The 15,966-nt window shown below is 35.7% G+C and overlaps 1 protein-coding gene across 1 annotated transcript in view; it reads right to left on the bottom strand.

The window, feature by feature from the left end:
* LOC137586134 (LIM domain transcription factor LMO4.2) overlaps window positions 1-6,682 on the bottom strand; it is a 225,040-nt gene extending 218,358 nt beyond the window's left edge. The window contains exon 1 of the mRNA XM_068302141.1: window positions 6,549-6,682. The gene's annotated coding sequence lies outside the window, so the exon portion shown is untranslated. The remainder of the gene's footprint in view (window positions 1-6,548) is intronic.
* Window positions 6,683-15,966: the final 9,284 nt, after the last annotated feature.

Here is a 15,966-nt window from a genome sequence, read left to right as displayed (position 1 = left end):
ATTCCAACCAAGGCACTTGGTGTTGTTTGGTTACCTGGGAAGACGTATTCCAATTCCAAATCGATGACTTGTTTATGAGCCTCCGAGCAACAAAACGGAACATTCTCTCGGTGACATTTCGTTTATTTGATCCGTTAGATCTTTTGAGTCCCCTAATTATTAGAGGAAAAATCTTAATGCAAGAAACGTGACTTCAATGGGACGAATCAATTCCAATGAATTTAGAGACCGCATGGAACGAATTATAGTAAATATAAAGAAAATAAAAATTCCACGATTCGTAAAGTAGCGCCCCTCAAGACAAAAACATTGCCTAGACTTAAGTTATGTGCTATATAAATATGAAGTCTATAGTCGAAAATTAGCTATGAAAGCGAGCGCATTCGTTGTTTTATTTATTCGCAAACTTCACTCTAGTTAATTGTCCAGTTATACAAAGTTATATCCGTAATTATATAATCATAACAACTTATTTTCACATCGTACAGGCGTAGTAGACGGAGTGAATCTTTTTATACCCTTGCAAAAAGGGTATATTAATTTTGGTCAGAAGTGTGCAACGCATAGAACGAAGCATCTCCGACCATAAAAAGTATATATATTCTTGATCAGCACGACGAGACGAGTTCAAATTGCCAAGTCCGTCCGTCCGTCTGGATCAAACTCCTCCTAAACCATTAGAGCTACAGAGCTGAAATTTTGCACGTAGGCTTGTATATACTGCAGGGGTTGTATATCTCGGATTCAGCCGGATTGGACCACTATTTCATATAGCTCACATACAAACCCCAAAGTCACTAACAGTGACTTTTCTCAATAACTCCGTTATTTTCTGTGCTATTATCGTGTGCTATTATATAAAACGTTCTTCCACATTGATGGCTAATAGGTAAGGAACCCCGGTCCTCTGGTTTTTTTTTAAAGAAAGATTTTGCGTTTGGGTCGAGTTAAAAATGTTTTTTTTAATAACGCTTGCGATTTCCACAAATTGGCCAATGCCAGCATAGATGGTATTAATCTTCATTTACCTATTACCTATTAGCCATCAATGTGAACGTTTTATCTAAAAAGGCTTATGTTTGCGAAAGAATGGCCTACAATCATAGGAAATAACGAAGATATTGATCAAAATCACTGTTTGCGATCTTTATCAAATTCGGCACAGATATTAACAGATATATTTGAGTAATGTTTAATTTGAAAGCAATCGCGTTAAAAGTAACGAAGTTATTTACAAAAGTCACTGTTTTCGACCGATCGTTCCTATGGGAGTTTATATATAATATAATATTAAGTTTCACGACAATAGCACAGAAAATAACGAAGTTATTGAGAAAAGTCACTGTTCGTGACTTTGGGGTTTGTATGGGAGCTATATGATATAGTGGTTATCCGGCTGAATCCGAGATATACAACCCCTGCAGTATATACAAGCCTACGTGCAAAATTTCAGCTCTGTAGCTCTTACGGTCTAGGAGGAGTTTGCGTTGATCCAGACGGACGGACGGACATGGCTATTTGAACTCGTCTCTTCGTGCTGAACAAGAATATATATACTTTGTATGGTCGAAGATGCTTCGTTCTATGCGTTGCACACTTCTGACCAAAATTAATATACCCTTTTTGCAAGGGTATCAATATTAAAGAAGCTAACTTCGGCTGCCGAAGTTTATCTACCTTTGCAGTCCTTTCCTATAATATTTTTACTTGTTCCAAATTCTTCTTCTGTATAAATGCACAGACAAACCCTTCCAAATATAATTTCCATTTCTTTTTATTATCCTTCCCTGCAGCGCTGTCGACTTATATTGACTGTAACTTGTGTTCTATTTATCCGATCTGTTTTGTGAAATTTTGGGATCTGATGTTTTATATCCAAAACTATCATATTAGTAAATTTCATAGAGATACTCCAAATTCTTCATCTATGTTTCTTTTAAAACTATATGACACAGTGGTTTGATCCTGACTGGAAGTAGCTCAAATATCAAGTTTCATCCCGATACGATAGCTCTTAAGACGGCGGCGTGAAGTTGATTTGACATGTCTATATCGACTCAGCTTCTCATGCTGATTAAGGGGGGAGCCCGCTTTAGGAGGCTCAAAAAATCGATTTTTTTTTTTATTGCTTAAATCTGTTCCTATTATATCTAAGAATATGTCTGTCAATTTTGGAAAGAGCAGCGCACAGCAGAGATACAGCACTAAAAGCAGTCGAGTATACCAGCGTTCGAGTTTTCATTTTTGGGATTTTCCAAAATTGGCGGGCAAAATTACAAAAAAAGTATTCAACCAATCGTAAAAAACCAAAGCTTATTAGATTCAGTATCTTAGTACCTCCTCTGTGAACCTTACAAAGGCTTGAAAAAATAAATTCTAAACTATTTTTTTAGTAAAATGAAGTTAGGTTTTTTGGTGAAAAATTCAACTTTTTTTTCAAATCTAAAAAAAACTTTGATTTTCGCGTTTTTTTCGGTTTTTTTTCAGGTTCACTTAGAAGAAGGACTAATGAAAATTAATTATCCATTTGATTTTTTTGTTTCACACAAAAATTGCGACCTACATTTTGCCCGCCGATTGGATACTTCAATTGCGAGGTGGTGCACAAAAGTAGATGAAAGTGGGCTGTATTTTGATATTTTAAATTTTAAAAAATGTTTTTTGTAAGTTTAAATATGTAATAAAATGATGTAAAAATTGCATTACATTTGCTTGTTTTTTTCTATCCTAAAAAAAAAAACACGGAAAACTGCCTTTCTTAGGCATTTATTTTCGTTCTATGCGTTGCACGCTTCTGACCAAAATTAATATAGCCTTTTTGCAAAGGTACAAAAAAGTTGTGTAAGTACCTCTATGCATTCAAAAACTACTGAACCGATTGTATTCAAATTTTTTTTTGTCTACATTTTAATTCCAGTTTCCTATTTGATCTCAATCTCTGGAATTATGTGGTTTAGATTTACATGCGGAGTGTATTTTACATGGACAATTGTATGTTGCGTGTTTCCGTGTCGGTAGACCAGATAGCCTATATATTTACGCGGAGAATGGAAAAACAAAAAATATATAAAATTTAAAAGTTATGCTTTGTTGTGTTCCTCATAATTTATGCGTGCACCGACAATATGACACAGCGGAAAGTGCCAGGGTACAGCTTGTAATATATGAACATATGTACATGCCTACATGCAAATGATCGGAGATACTTCCTTCTATGCATTGCACACTTCTGAGCAAAATTAACATACATATGTACATTTTTTTGCAAGGGTATAAAATTATAATGTCGATTTTCTGACGAACAGCATCTTCTAACTCTGTGAGCACTCTAGAGGGAAAACCACTTGACCGATCGTTTTCAAGTTTTTCATAAAAATTATATACATACTTAAATAAGCAGTTCGTGTTCTGTTTTTTAATTTTTTTTTGTTTAGAAGCATAAATTTGGCCCTGTAACCCAGCATCGTGCTCACCGCATGCATATAGGGTCAAATTGTATAATAAAGCATTTCCGACCCCATAAAATATATACATTGTCTTGATCTGGACCAACAGCCGAGTCGATCTAGGCATGACCGCCTGTCCGTTCGGAGACTATAAGAGCTAGAGTCACAAAATTTGGTACTTAGACCCCTGTAATGCCTACGGTGTTAAATTTTATTTTAAATTTTTCCCACGCCTCCTTTCGCTCTTGCAAATTAGATTAAACCGATTTTCTCAAGGACTATTCTTGCCATAGACATCAAATTTGGAATGTGTACTGGAATTGTACACTCGCAGATTTAGCTTTTTTAAAATTTTGCAACGCCCATCTCCACCCCCGAAAATTAAATAAAACTGTTTTTCTCGAAAACTAACAAAACCAAATTTGGTATTTTTATTTGTTCAGTATGCCTGCAGATTATTGATAATTAACATTTTTTCCACGCCTACTTTTGCCTCCAGAATGTAGAAAAAACAATTGCTTCTTCTTCTTCTGTGCATTACAAACATCTGACCAATTTTATAATACCCTCTGCAAGGGATTAAAAAAAAAGAATGTAATTTAAAATTATAAAATATAAGTTTAAAAATGAATTTGTATTGAATTTGTAATTTGAATTTGTAAATATCAAAGAAGCTAACTTGGGCTATGCCGAAGTTTATATACCCTTGCAATCCTTGGCAATATTATTTCTACATGTTCAAAATTTGTTTTCTGCAACTAAGTTCATCTAAATACGAACAAAACCAGAGGGCCGGGGCTAACTTCGACCGCGTCAAAGTTTGTATACCCTTGCAACTTTTTTGGTAACTCTATCCTTACCTATTAGCCATCAATGTGTAAGAACGTTTTATCTAAAAAGGATTAAGCTTGAGAAAGAAAGGCCTACAATCATAGGAAATAATGAAAGATATTGATCAAAGTCACTGTTTTCCACCGATCGTTCCTATGGGAGCTATATGATATAGTCACCCGATCTTTATCAAATTCGGCACAGTCATTAACATATATATTAAATTAAGAAATGTTTAATTTAAAAGCAATCGCGTTAAAAGTAACGAAGTTATTTACAAAAGTCACTGTTTTCGAAGAATCGTTCCTATGGGAGCTATATGATATAGTCACCTGATCTTGATCAAATTTGGCATAGTCGCTTATAGGCGTAGTTAACTCTCTAATATTAAGTTTCACGACAATAGCTCAGAAAATAACGAAGTTATTGAGAAAGTCACTGTTCGTGACTTGGCCGTTTGTATGGGAGCTATATGATATAGTCACCCGATCTTGATCAAATTTGGCATAGTCGCTTATAAGCGTAGTAAACTCTCTAATATTAAGTTTCACGACAATAGCTCAGAAAATAACGAAGTTATTGAGAAAGTCACTGTTCGTGACTTGGCCGTTTGTATGGGAGCTATATGATATAGTCACCCGATCTTGATCAAATTTGGCATAGTCGCTTATAGGCGTAGTAACCTCTCTAATATTAAGTTTCACGATAATAGCATAGAAAATAACGAAGTTATTGAGAAAAGTCACTGTTCGTGACTTTGGGGTTTGTATGGGAGCTATATGATATAGTGGTCCGATCCGGCTGAATCCGAGATATACAACGCCTGCAGTATATACAAGCCTACGTGCAAAATTTCAGCTCTGTAGCTCTTACGGTCTAGGAGGAGTTTGCGTTGATCCAGACGGACGGACGGACGGACGGACATGGCTAGTTGAACTCGTCTCGTCGTGCTGATCAAGAATATATATACTTTGTATGGTCGGAGATGCTTCGTTCTATGCGTTGCACACTTCTGACCAAAATTAATATACCCTTTTTGCAAGGGTATAAAAATGTTACTCTTTATACTACAATTTTGTTCTTCTTCTTCCCTCATTCCCTAAGCAAAGCAACGCAACCATACGCATACAGTGTAGGCATGTGCTCTGTTGATGACAAATGACGTAGTAGACAGCATGCAGCGCTGCCGACAGCGATTGAAAATTTCATAGATGCATACATACATGTAGATACTCCAACTCTCCATATACTTTTTGTATAGAACTATATAATATAGTGGTCCGATACGTAGGATTGTCAAATTTGATCTGCTCCAGGTAATAAAAAGCACAGAAAAAGAAATTCAACCCGATACTTTTTAAGATGGCTGAGTAAAACGCCTACGCACGGACGGACAGACGGAGCTTCCGTAGCTTCTCATGCCGATCAAGAAGATACATACATACATGTATGTATGTATATACTATATTCGGAGACGCCTTGCATTCAAACTAGTCACATCGATATTAAATATGTATGTACATATGTACGACTGTACAAGAATGATTCGCCAAGAAGGACTCTACTAAGTAGTTTATATTTTTTAAATTAACCGGTAAGCTGACTCGTTCAAATTGCAGTTGATATTTGCATAAAACCGACTCGCTAACGAAAATACGACTTACATATGTAAATTGGTTATTGCTTTCTACATTTGTATGTATGTATGTATTAGTTGCGCGATCAATAATAAAACAATTACAAGGGATGTTTCCATTTAAATTTGCGCCGGCCGGTTATTTTGGAAAATCGACTATACTGGACCGGGAGGGGCTTAACATTCAACTTCATGATTGCAGCATTAAAAAACGGTTATACTTATGTACATAGGCATGTACATACATACATAGATCACTAAGTAAACCTAATAAACTATTATTTATGACAGCTAATTCACATGTAAAAGATTACATTTATTTTAACACATATGTATGTATGTACATAAATGCTTTCAAATTTACTTTCCGGGAAAATTTAGTTAAATATTCTATAATCATAAATACATACATATGTATTGTCTAGTTAGTTCGTTTTGCTAACTATGTATAAATGAGTATGCACATACATACATATGGATGTAATCTATTGTTATACAAATTAAGTGCTTTAAACAATTTATGTGTTTTATTTCAACCCAAAACATGTATTACTTTATATTTTAAATTCCATAAACATTTTAATAAAGCAAGTCGGTAAGTTTAATGAAAACAATCAGATCAATCAATAACTTACATTTGCAAAAAATTGAAAGATAACATCTATATCCCTTATGATAATTTGAAATGCAATAGTATTGTTTTGCTAATAAACATGTCTGAAATTTATTCTTTTCCCATTCTAGTGATGGAAGTCTTAATCCAATCATCAAATTCAGTGTATAGGCTATTCCCACACAACACTTTGTGTAACAGAACTTTAATTGTACTTCTGCGTTTATTAATATATGTTGTCATAATATGCAACAGATATGTCAAACCGCACCGCAATTTTTTCAAGGTTTTTTTTCTATTTAATTGCTGTTTTCAGCTATGTTGAACATAATCGGATAAATACATTCAAATATGTATTAAGGGTTTTATTCATAAAAAAAACAAATATTTCAAGTTCTTTCTTTCGCATATAAAATATTGCTTTTTAGGTAAACGATGAATTATCATCTGTTGTGTTCACACAACTACAACCCACAGGTAGTACATTCCAACCAGCAGCTTGATTTTAGCCGTATGTATAGGGATCTTCGTTTAAAGTTTTTTTCTTTAAACAAACTGGCCAAACAGCTGTCTAACGAGTGTGACTATAGCGTACATTTATTGTCGCAATTCAAGTTTGTTCCACCTCAGAAATCGCCCAAGATATGTACCCTTGAGTTGCCTCGTAGGCAGTCGCCAGCTCTCTCTATTACTTCGTCTCCCATTTTACTTTCGCCTACACCATCTTCTTGACCCTCTTTATGCTCTTCTTTTAAGATTGAAGTACCCATTACAAGCCCTGGTGTACCTAAGTCTATCCCTCACGAAAAGTTTGATCAATCACAGGATCATGCTGGCTCTCAATCACTTGCGGATCCCAATGCTCCTCCGCCTCCACTAATTGAAGTGCCTCATCGAAAACAATTATTTATCTCTAGGCTTGCTCCAGATACTTCTGAGTCTAAGGTTTCATCTGCTAAGGTTTTAATTCAAAAGTTTAAGCTTTCTAGGCCTCATGAAATTTCCTCTTTTAAAATTACAATACCAAATAAGTATTTCTCAGTTATGGTAGACGCTAATTTTTGGCCTGAGGGCGTAGTTGCACACGAGTTTGCGCCCAATAAGGGCTTCCGTCCTCTGCCTGTCCACCTTTCTAATTCATCTTTTGCTTAAAAAACTAATTGTTTTGAACCATTGCATTCATTATCAAAATTTAAGATGACTTCTTACCAAGCTCTCGAACCTGTTCTGTGATAGCCCAACCTTTTCGGTTGACATATTAGCTTTCTGTGAAACTTGGCTTAACTCCTCTGTTTTGGATAATATGAAATTCTTTCTGTCAACTCAAATCTGAGTTCAAGTGTTGTGCCGATTGATCTCCCCTTAGGTGTTGAGTTTGTTTGCGTCGAAGTTACATGTTCTAACTTTAGCTTACATACATATATCTTGTTCATATATTCCTCCAGCTGCTGATATCATGACCTACATGCACCATGCTGATGTTTTGCAAACTATTTTTAGTCGTCTTAAAGATCGTGATTTTCTTATAGTTTTAAGTGATTTTAACTTGGTTAATATTTCTTGGCTTGTTGATGATAATCTATCTTTCTTAATTCCTTCATCTCACAATATTTTTCTTGATAGCCTATTTGAATGTCCGCTATATCAGTTGAATTCTTTCCTTAACTCTTCTAAAAGAATCCTTGATCTTGTTTTTGTCTCTGATCCCACTGTTAGTACTGTATCACAAACACAGCCACTAGTGAAACCTAAAGATCCTTATCACCCTACCATTGAAGTTACTATTTCTTAAAATGCCGTCATCTCAAATTCTCGTCGTAGATGTTTTCGTTAAACAAATTTCAATCTTCTTAACAGCCTTATTTTCTCTTTTGATTGGTCATTTGTATTTGAGTGCTCCGATATAGATTGTGCAGTGAAGTTTTTCTACTCTGCTCTTAATTGATAAATGCGTTCTCTACCTTCTCCATTGCGCCGGTCTGGTTCACACGAAGGCTGTCTAATATCCGTAACATTAAATCGAGATATTTTAAAAGGTTTAAAAAAAACTGGTTCGCGACTTGACTATGCAAAGCATTGTGTAGCCAAATCTCAATTTTGTCACTTCAATACTCAATGCTACAATAAATTTATCATGCGCTGTAAAGTTAAATTCTATAAGAATCACAAAAGATTTTGCAACTTTGTTAATTTTAAACGACTCTCAAATTTACTACCTTCCACCTTCAACCTTGATTGCCAGACAGCAAACAATGATTCAAATATTGCAGGTCTGTTTTCTAAATTCTTTCAGTCGACCTATTCTACTACTGCTTCGCATCCCACAACCTGTCCCTTATTTAGTTGTATGTTTTTTCATAGTATTACTGAAGACTGTATTATCTCTAGCTTGTCATCTATGACGTCTTCCTTCGTATCTGGGAATGATATATTATCAACAGTACTTTCCAACAGTACTTGCTAGGTATATTACCTAGTTGCATCCTTAAAATGTGTTCGATTTCCCCATCTAGACCTTCATCTCGGTTATTCTTTATATCGAGTGAGACTTGTACCTTTCCTGATGTTTGGAAGGAGTCTATTATTATTCCGATTTTTAAAAAGAGCAACAAATCAGATATTTCCAACTACCGTGGCATTGCCAAACTTTCCGCAATATCTAAGCTGTTTGAAAAAATTATTAAGTCTTCCCTTCAACACCTATCCAGATCCACTATTTCTCCTTGTCAGCATGGCAAAATGAAAGATTGTTCGTCGCTTACCAACCTTTTAGACTTCAGTAAGGCTTTCGATACGGTTGATCATTGTATGCTTCTGACGAAATTTAACAATAGTGGATTTTCCCCTTGGCTCATTCACGCGTGCTCATGTTTGCGGATGATGTTAAGATTTGTTATTCTTATATCCTTCTTGATCCTTTTTTCCAACAGTACTTGCAATCAGATCTCGATGAGTTCTGTGATTGGCCACGTTAATAAATTACACCTTAATAAATTACACATTAATGCCTCTAAGTGCTCTTTTATGAATTTCAATCGTTTGTCTCCGCTCCTAGCTCATTACTCTATTAAGTCTGTTCTGTTAGATTGTGTACCATCATTCAAAGACATAGGCGTTATGTTTGATAATGCGGTTCACGTTAAGTGTGCAGGTTACACAAGCAGAATCAAAGAGTCTATTGCTAAAGATGGTGGCTTAAAATATGAATGTGATTTGATGATGTGTGGAGACTCATTTTAGAAGATTATCGCTTATGAATGAGTCTCCGAAACGTAAAAAGACCAGTTCTTGGGGTGTTTCTGTATCTGTAGATCCGCCAGCGTCTCTTATCGTCCCCGACCGGTCTTATGCACCGTCCACTCCCAATGCACTATGGTTCAAAATCCAGATTTTGTGGCATTAACCTAAAAAATTTGTTGAAACAAATCGTATTTAAACAATTCCTCGTTGGACTGAATACTTTGAATATATCGAATATAAAAATATTTTTTATTTTTATTTTTACTGAACCCCTGAAATTTTGGCACACTTTTAAAGTCATGTGTTTAGTCAGCTGTTCACTCTGCCAAAAAAAGCTGGAAATTGTAGGAAAACTTTATGCTAGTGTAAAAACATAATAAACAAACTTTAAAATAACTTTTGTAATGGATAATATTAATCAAGGGATGTAGAATGTAAATACTGCACGAAATTTTAATTTGTATATGTTAATTGTTTTTTTTTGTGTAATGATTGTGTATGTCCTAAAATAAAGAAAAGTCAACCCATGTGTGCGTCTATTGTGGAGTGGAAACTAAATTTCGGTGAATTTGTGCGAAATTGTAATTATAGTAAATTACAGCTCAAAGTATGTATTAAATTATGTTATGATTACTTTTCCTGAGTTTTTCCGAGGTAAATTTATCTTATCATCTATTTTAGAAGCAATTGTCGAAAATATCTTATGGTCTTTTTGGACCATAGTGCAATGTACAGCAATTGATTTCGTTTAAGAGCCCGGTTGTGAATGCGATTAGTAAGGAATTACCAGTATCACCTGGGAATGATCTCTTAAAAACGATGCCTATTGTAGTGTCCGATGTGTCCGGGCAATTACCCATTCCAATGGAAATTGCCGATAGTTCTAAAAGTATAGAGGGCCCCGTAAACAAGTTGACTGCTGCAGTGGGTGACTTGTCCAACGTTACTGCTGCGGCTGACGCTTCGGGACCGCGGCCTCTCGTTGGCATACCACCAAAAAAACATATATTTGTTTCGAGGCTAGACCCTGTTGTCACATCTGATGATGTAATAGCCTATATTCGGAAGAAAGTTAACGTCTCGAATATTGCGGTGGAGAAGTTTAAATTTTCTTATTCTCGGGACATTTCGTCCTTTAAAATTAGTGTTTCTGCCAATAACTTTGACAGTATATGTCGAAAAGATTTTTGGCCGAAACATATAATACCGATTCGCCGGCCAACAACAACAACTTACTGGCGTGTCAAAAAACTAGTTTCGTCCCTTAGCCTGGGTTACCAGAACGTTAGAGGACTGAAATGTAAACTTCCTTATCTCTATGTAGATAGTCTTTCTTTTGAACATAACATTCTAGCTTTTACGGAGACGGAGACGTTTTTCCATAAACTTTTCTATATTCCGACGGACCGGATTTCTCGCGTAGGCGGTGGCGTTCTGATAGCTGTTGATACTGCTTTATCATCTGAAATAATTAAATTTTCTAATACCCAGGAGATTGAGTTTGTTGGTGTTAAAGTAAATTTTTAATCTTTTAATGCTTTTATCCATCGTCACCATCGTACCATTGTTAGACATGGTGGTCTATTTAAATCATTTAGAGGCAATTCAGTTTGTCTCCTCATTAGTTTCTAGTCAAGACATGCTCATAGTTTTAGGTCAATTTAATTTATTTGCTTTAGCATGGTCACTAACAGATGAATGTACCATGTTGCTGCCTTCTATGCCACATGACTTTATTGATGGCCTTCTAGGCTTATCCTTATCCCAAGTCAATCCGACTTAAATTCTAATGGAAAATCGTTAGATCTTATTTTTGTATTGGATTCTTCTTACTGCAATGTTTTTAAGATCGAACCATTTGTTCTAGCCGAAGACAAATTTCATCCTACATTAAATTTGAATTAAAATTGATCTGCGCTTGCTATTTAATTATACTCTGAATTCACTCTTTGATATTTGTGTGCTTCTTGGTAGGCAGGGGCGGCTTTACAAACCTCCCTGGTTCTCTCGAGAGTTATCCAATTTAAAAAATGTGAATACTCGATATTATAAGATTCAAAAAATACGTCGTTTATCAGATTACGTTCTGTATACTGTCGTTCGTTCAAAATTCATGATGCCTAATTGTTGGCTAACGGCTGCGCCCTTGCGGAGCCCCAAACTGCTCGCTTTATATGATGCGGCCTACGGATTATTTCCACCGAGGCGGCTTCGAGGCACTTGCGATTTGGAAGGAATGAGATGACTAGGATGACTTCAATTCAGATGCTTTATTTTCTTAACCTAAAATATAGTACAATTGTCGGCGGGCACAGAAGGTGCAACCGCATCGAACGATAATAATTTCAAGAGTAAAAATCAATTACAGCAAACCACGCTGTCTTTTACAAAATTCAAAGTTCTGGAAATTTCCATAGAAAAAATAAGAAAGAAAGAATTGAAGTAACGGATCTCCAAGTTTGTCACTTCAAAGTAACTTGCGCTGTTCTTGGTCTCTCTCTCTCTCTCTCTTCGTTCGTTCGTTTTCTCTTTTAGCAAAGAGAGTCTGGCTTCAGTTGGAGCCCAAACACTAATACAAAATGTTCATGCTTCAGTTTTCTTCTGACCCTAAGCAATTTTATAATTTTCTTTATTCTAAACGTAAGACCTAAGTTGATAAGTTGATGAGGAATACCTCAACGGAATCTCGAACAAGTCCGTATCCCTATCATTTAAAAAAGGCAAATTGCATTTTCAATCCAGTGATTAATGAAAGTTCTCTTCTTAACGAACTTAAACTAGTTAAACCTGTTTATTCCCCGGGACCAGATTGTCTACCTGGATGTGTACTCAGGTTCTGTGCAAGCGCATGTGAAACGTAGATCTACAACCACTAAACTTTTTGAATTAACCTCTATAATTATCAAGGGGTTCAAAAATTTTAAACAAACTGACGTCATAATCATACTCTATTACTTTCTAAACTGAACGACATTGGGTTTCCACCTCTTTTCCTTTCTTTGGGTTCAAAAATATTTAACAAATAGAAAACAGAAGGTACTTTTTAAGTCTTCTTTTCCCAATTCCATTCCTGTGACATCTGGTGTACCTCAAGGTAGTCTTCTTGGCCCTCTGCTTTTCACATTATTCATTTACGATCTTTTATCAGACATTATTCATTCGCGTGTGCTTATGTATGCTGACGATGTCAAGCTTTGTCTTACTTATAAAGATACAGATTCATTTAGTCGGCTACAAGCTGATCTTAAAAACTTTCAATCCTGGTGTCAACTGACACTGATTAAACTTAATCTATTAAATCTTAACACTTCTAAATGTAAGTTAATGACTCCTTAACTGGTCACTTAATTTTTAAGCAATAGTCCTTTAGAACGTCTAAATTATATGAATGATTTGGGCGAACTTATGGACCATAAGTTAAATTTGAACACCCATATTTCCACCACGGTCGTAAAGGCCATGAGTGCTTTGGGTTTCTTTAAAAGATGGTCAAAAGAATTTGACGACTCCTATACAACTAAAGTTCTTTTAACTTCGCTTGTCCGTCCTATTTTAGAGTATGCATCTTGCATTTGGTCGCCTCAATATGAGAGGTGAGAGACATTAGACATGAGACTCGACTAAAGCAAATATATACCCGATAGTTTAGGAAGCAATTACTTTTTGGAACGAATGACGCAGGGGGTTAGACGAATGAAATCGTCACGTTATCGGATTATTGAAGGAGTACTTTCACACATTGTTTCAGTCCCGGTCGACGTACTTGGTCGCTGGTGTTTCTTTTCCTAGCAATTGTAATAATTTATTTTTGCGCTGTTTACTAAGAAGACGTTCAGGTATTGGAATCAATAATTTTGAAGAATTTGGATATGGTATGGAATACCCCGTCACTTAAAGCTGGGAAAAGCATTTGAGCGCATTAATGTATATTTTTCTAATAAATACTATAAATAAAAAAACGCAACGGTAGTGGATAAGCGGCCTAGAAATGGAGGTCCTGCCCAAATTCAGTGAAACTATGGTTCAACCCGCTTTTGGAGTCGTTTTAATTTGTGTTGCTTTTCGTCCAAGTCCAAATTATTCGATTAAAAGAAACAAAACCAATTTTAATTTAACCGCTCACAAGGTCGCGAAAGCTGACCACTGATACAGTGTGTTGTACTAGAATCATTAGAAGTTCTAGGTTTGATTTAACAAAGTCACCTTGTTTCTGCTTTTAATAATTTTTAATAACTGCAGAGATCTTATCCGATTGAAGTTCCAAGTACTCACCACTCGTTCATGTACATGAAGGTGGAGGTTAAAAAAAAAAAACATTTTAAGATGTGTGGCAAAGACGGATGCTCTTTTAATGTTCGAACCAACATAACAGTCTCAGAAAGAGCGACTAAATTCGTGAAAAATTTCACCCCAATAGCTTTTAAAATGGTGACGTGAAGTTGATAAAAACCGATGGACAGTATATCCTTCTGTTCATTACAAACATTTAGTTTTTTGAGTTTTTTTTAAAACAAATTATTCCAGCAAGTTTGTATCATTAACAATTATAGAAGTCCAATTGATTTTTAATCTCGGGGTCTGATGGTCTACCCGGATGTGTACTTAGGATCTTTACAATCACTAACAATCGATGGACTCAAAAATGCCAAACAAACTGATGTCATGTGTCCTGACTTCAACAAGTCTTTTGGTTCTGTTTTGGTTCATAGCGGCCGCAAAGGCCATGGGAGTTCTTGGTTTTATTAAGATGGTCAAGCGATTTGATGCATCAAACACGACTAGTTTTGTTTACTGTTTGTCCATCCTGTCTTAGAGAATGCATCTTGCATTTGGTCACCACAATCAGAGTCACACCAGAATAAAATTAAATGCTTCTTGAAATTTGCTCTTCGTGGCTTAAGCTGGGATCGAACCATACCATAGACTTATTCTTGGTTTTATTTTTATGCACAAGCTGTTACATAGCGAAATAGACTCGCATGACTCAGGTTTATCTGTCGGTGCCATGTAGACATCCTATTGTTCCTTTAATTTTTTCTCCCAAATCTCTTTGATCAGTGTTACAAGCTGAGCATTTCTAGCGTTATAAAAGCTAACATCATTGTCCTGCTTATTGTTTTGATACTTTTATACCCTTGCAAAAAGGGTATATTAATTTTCAAAAGTGTGCACCGTATAGAAAGAAGCATGTTGATCAGCATGGTGAGTGGAGTTCACATAAGAATGTCCGTCTTAATCAACGCGAACTCCTCCTAGACCGTTAAAGCTACAGGGTTGAAATTGTTCAAAATGCATGTAGGCTTGTAGATAGTGCACAGTTTGTATATTTGGGATAAGAGGGATCGAATGACTATAATATAGTTCCCAAGCAAACGGCAAAGTCACGAACAGTGACTTGTCTCAATAAATTTGTTTTCTGAGCTATTGCCGTAAAATTTATTATTGGCAAGTTTATTACAGCTACGCTGCCAAATTTGATCAAGATCGGGAGACTATATCATATAGCTCGTTCGTACGTTCGGTCAAACACAGTGACTTTTAGTCAAGTAACTTCGTTATTTTTGATTCGATTGTTAAAACATTAAACATTTGTCAGTTTTGTATATGTCGAGGCGTCAAGACTGTTGTTCACTTCACTAATGTTTTTTATAGATTCCACTTTAGATTTTCCACTTAGATACTCAACCAGGGCTACAACTGACACACCTGACAATCCATTGGAACTAACTAGTAGGCTTTGATTCCTTCTCCGACATATATATATCTATTATGTCTGTTAAATTTAATGGAGACCGGGCGAATATGTATAGCATATTGCTGCCATAGAAACTGTTATGCATCATTTAAAATCTAAAATAAGCATTTCCCAACATTGTTAAACCTGGTATTCCTTAGATCTGGTAACATTGTTATTCCAAACCAATAAACAGTCAGTCCAGCATAAGCACTCAACAAGAACGCGTGTATCTCTCGACTGTGGATACAACATTCTTGGCGACGATGTAATGTACAGGAATTTCAGTTATTTTAAAATTCAAATGATTTCGTTTTTTTTTAGTATTTTTGGCGTTGTTATCGATATTTACTAAAGAGGTGAGAATCGAAATTTAGGTAACCAGCTGAAAAAAGAGTGAACTAAGTGGCAACGCCACACAGCTGACCGGTTTGTTTTACATTGCTTTACATTATTTTTCTATAAA

Source organism: Drosophila tropicalis, unplaced genomic scaffold, assembly GCF_018151085.1.
Source record: "Drosophila tropicalis isolate 14030-0801.00 unplaced genomic scaffold, ASM1815108v1 contig_905, whole genome shotgun sequence".
In the NCBI taxonomy this organism is placed as follows: Eukaryota; Metazoa; Arthropoda; class Insecta; order Diptera; family Drosophilidae; genus Drosophila; species Drosophila tropicalis.
This window is presented reverse-complemented; position numbering and strand designations above follow the sequence as displayed.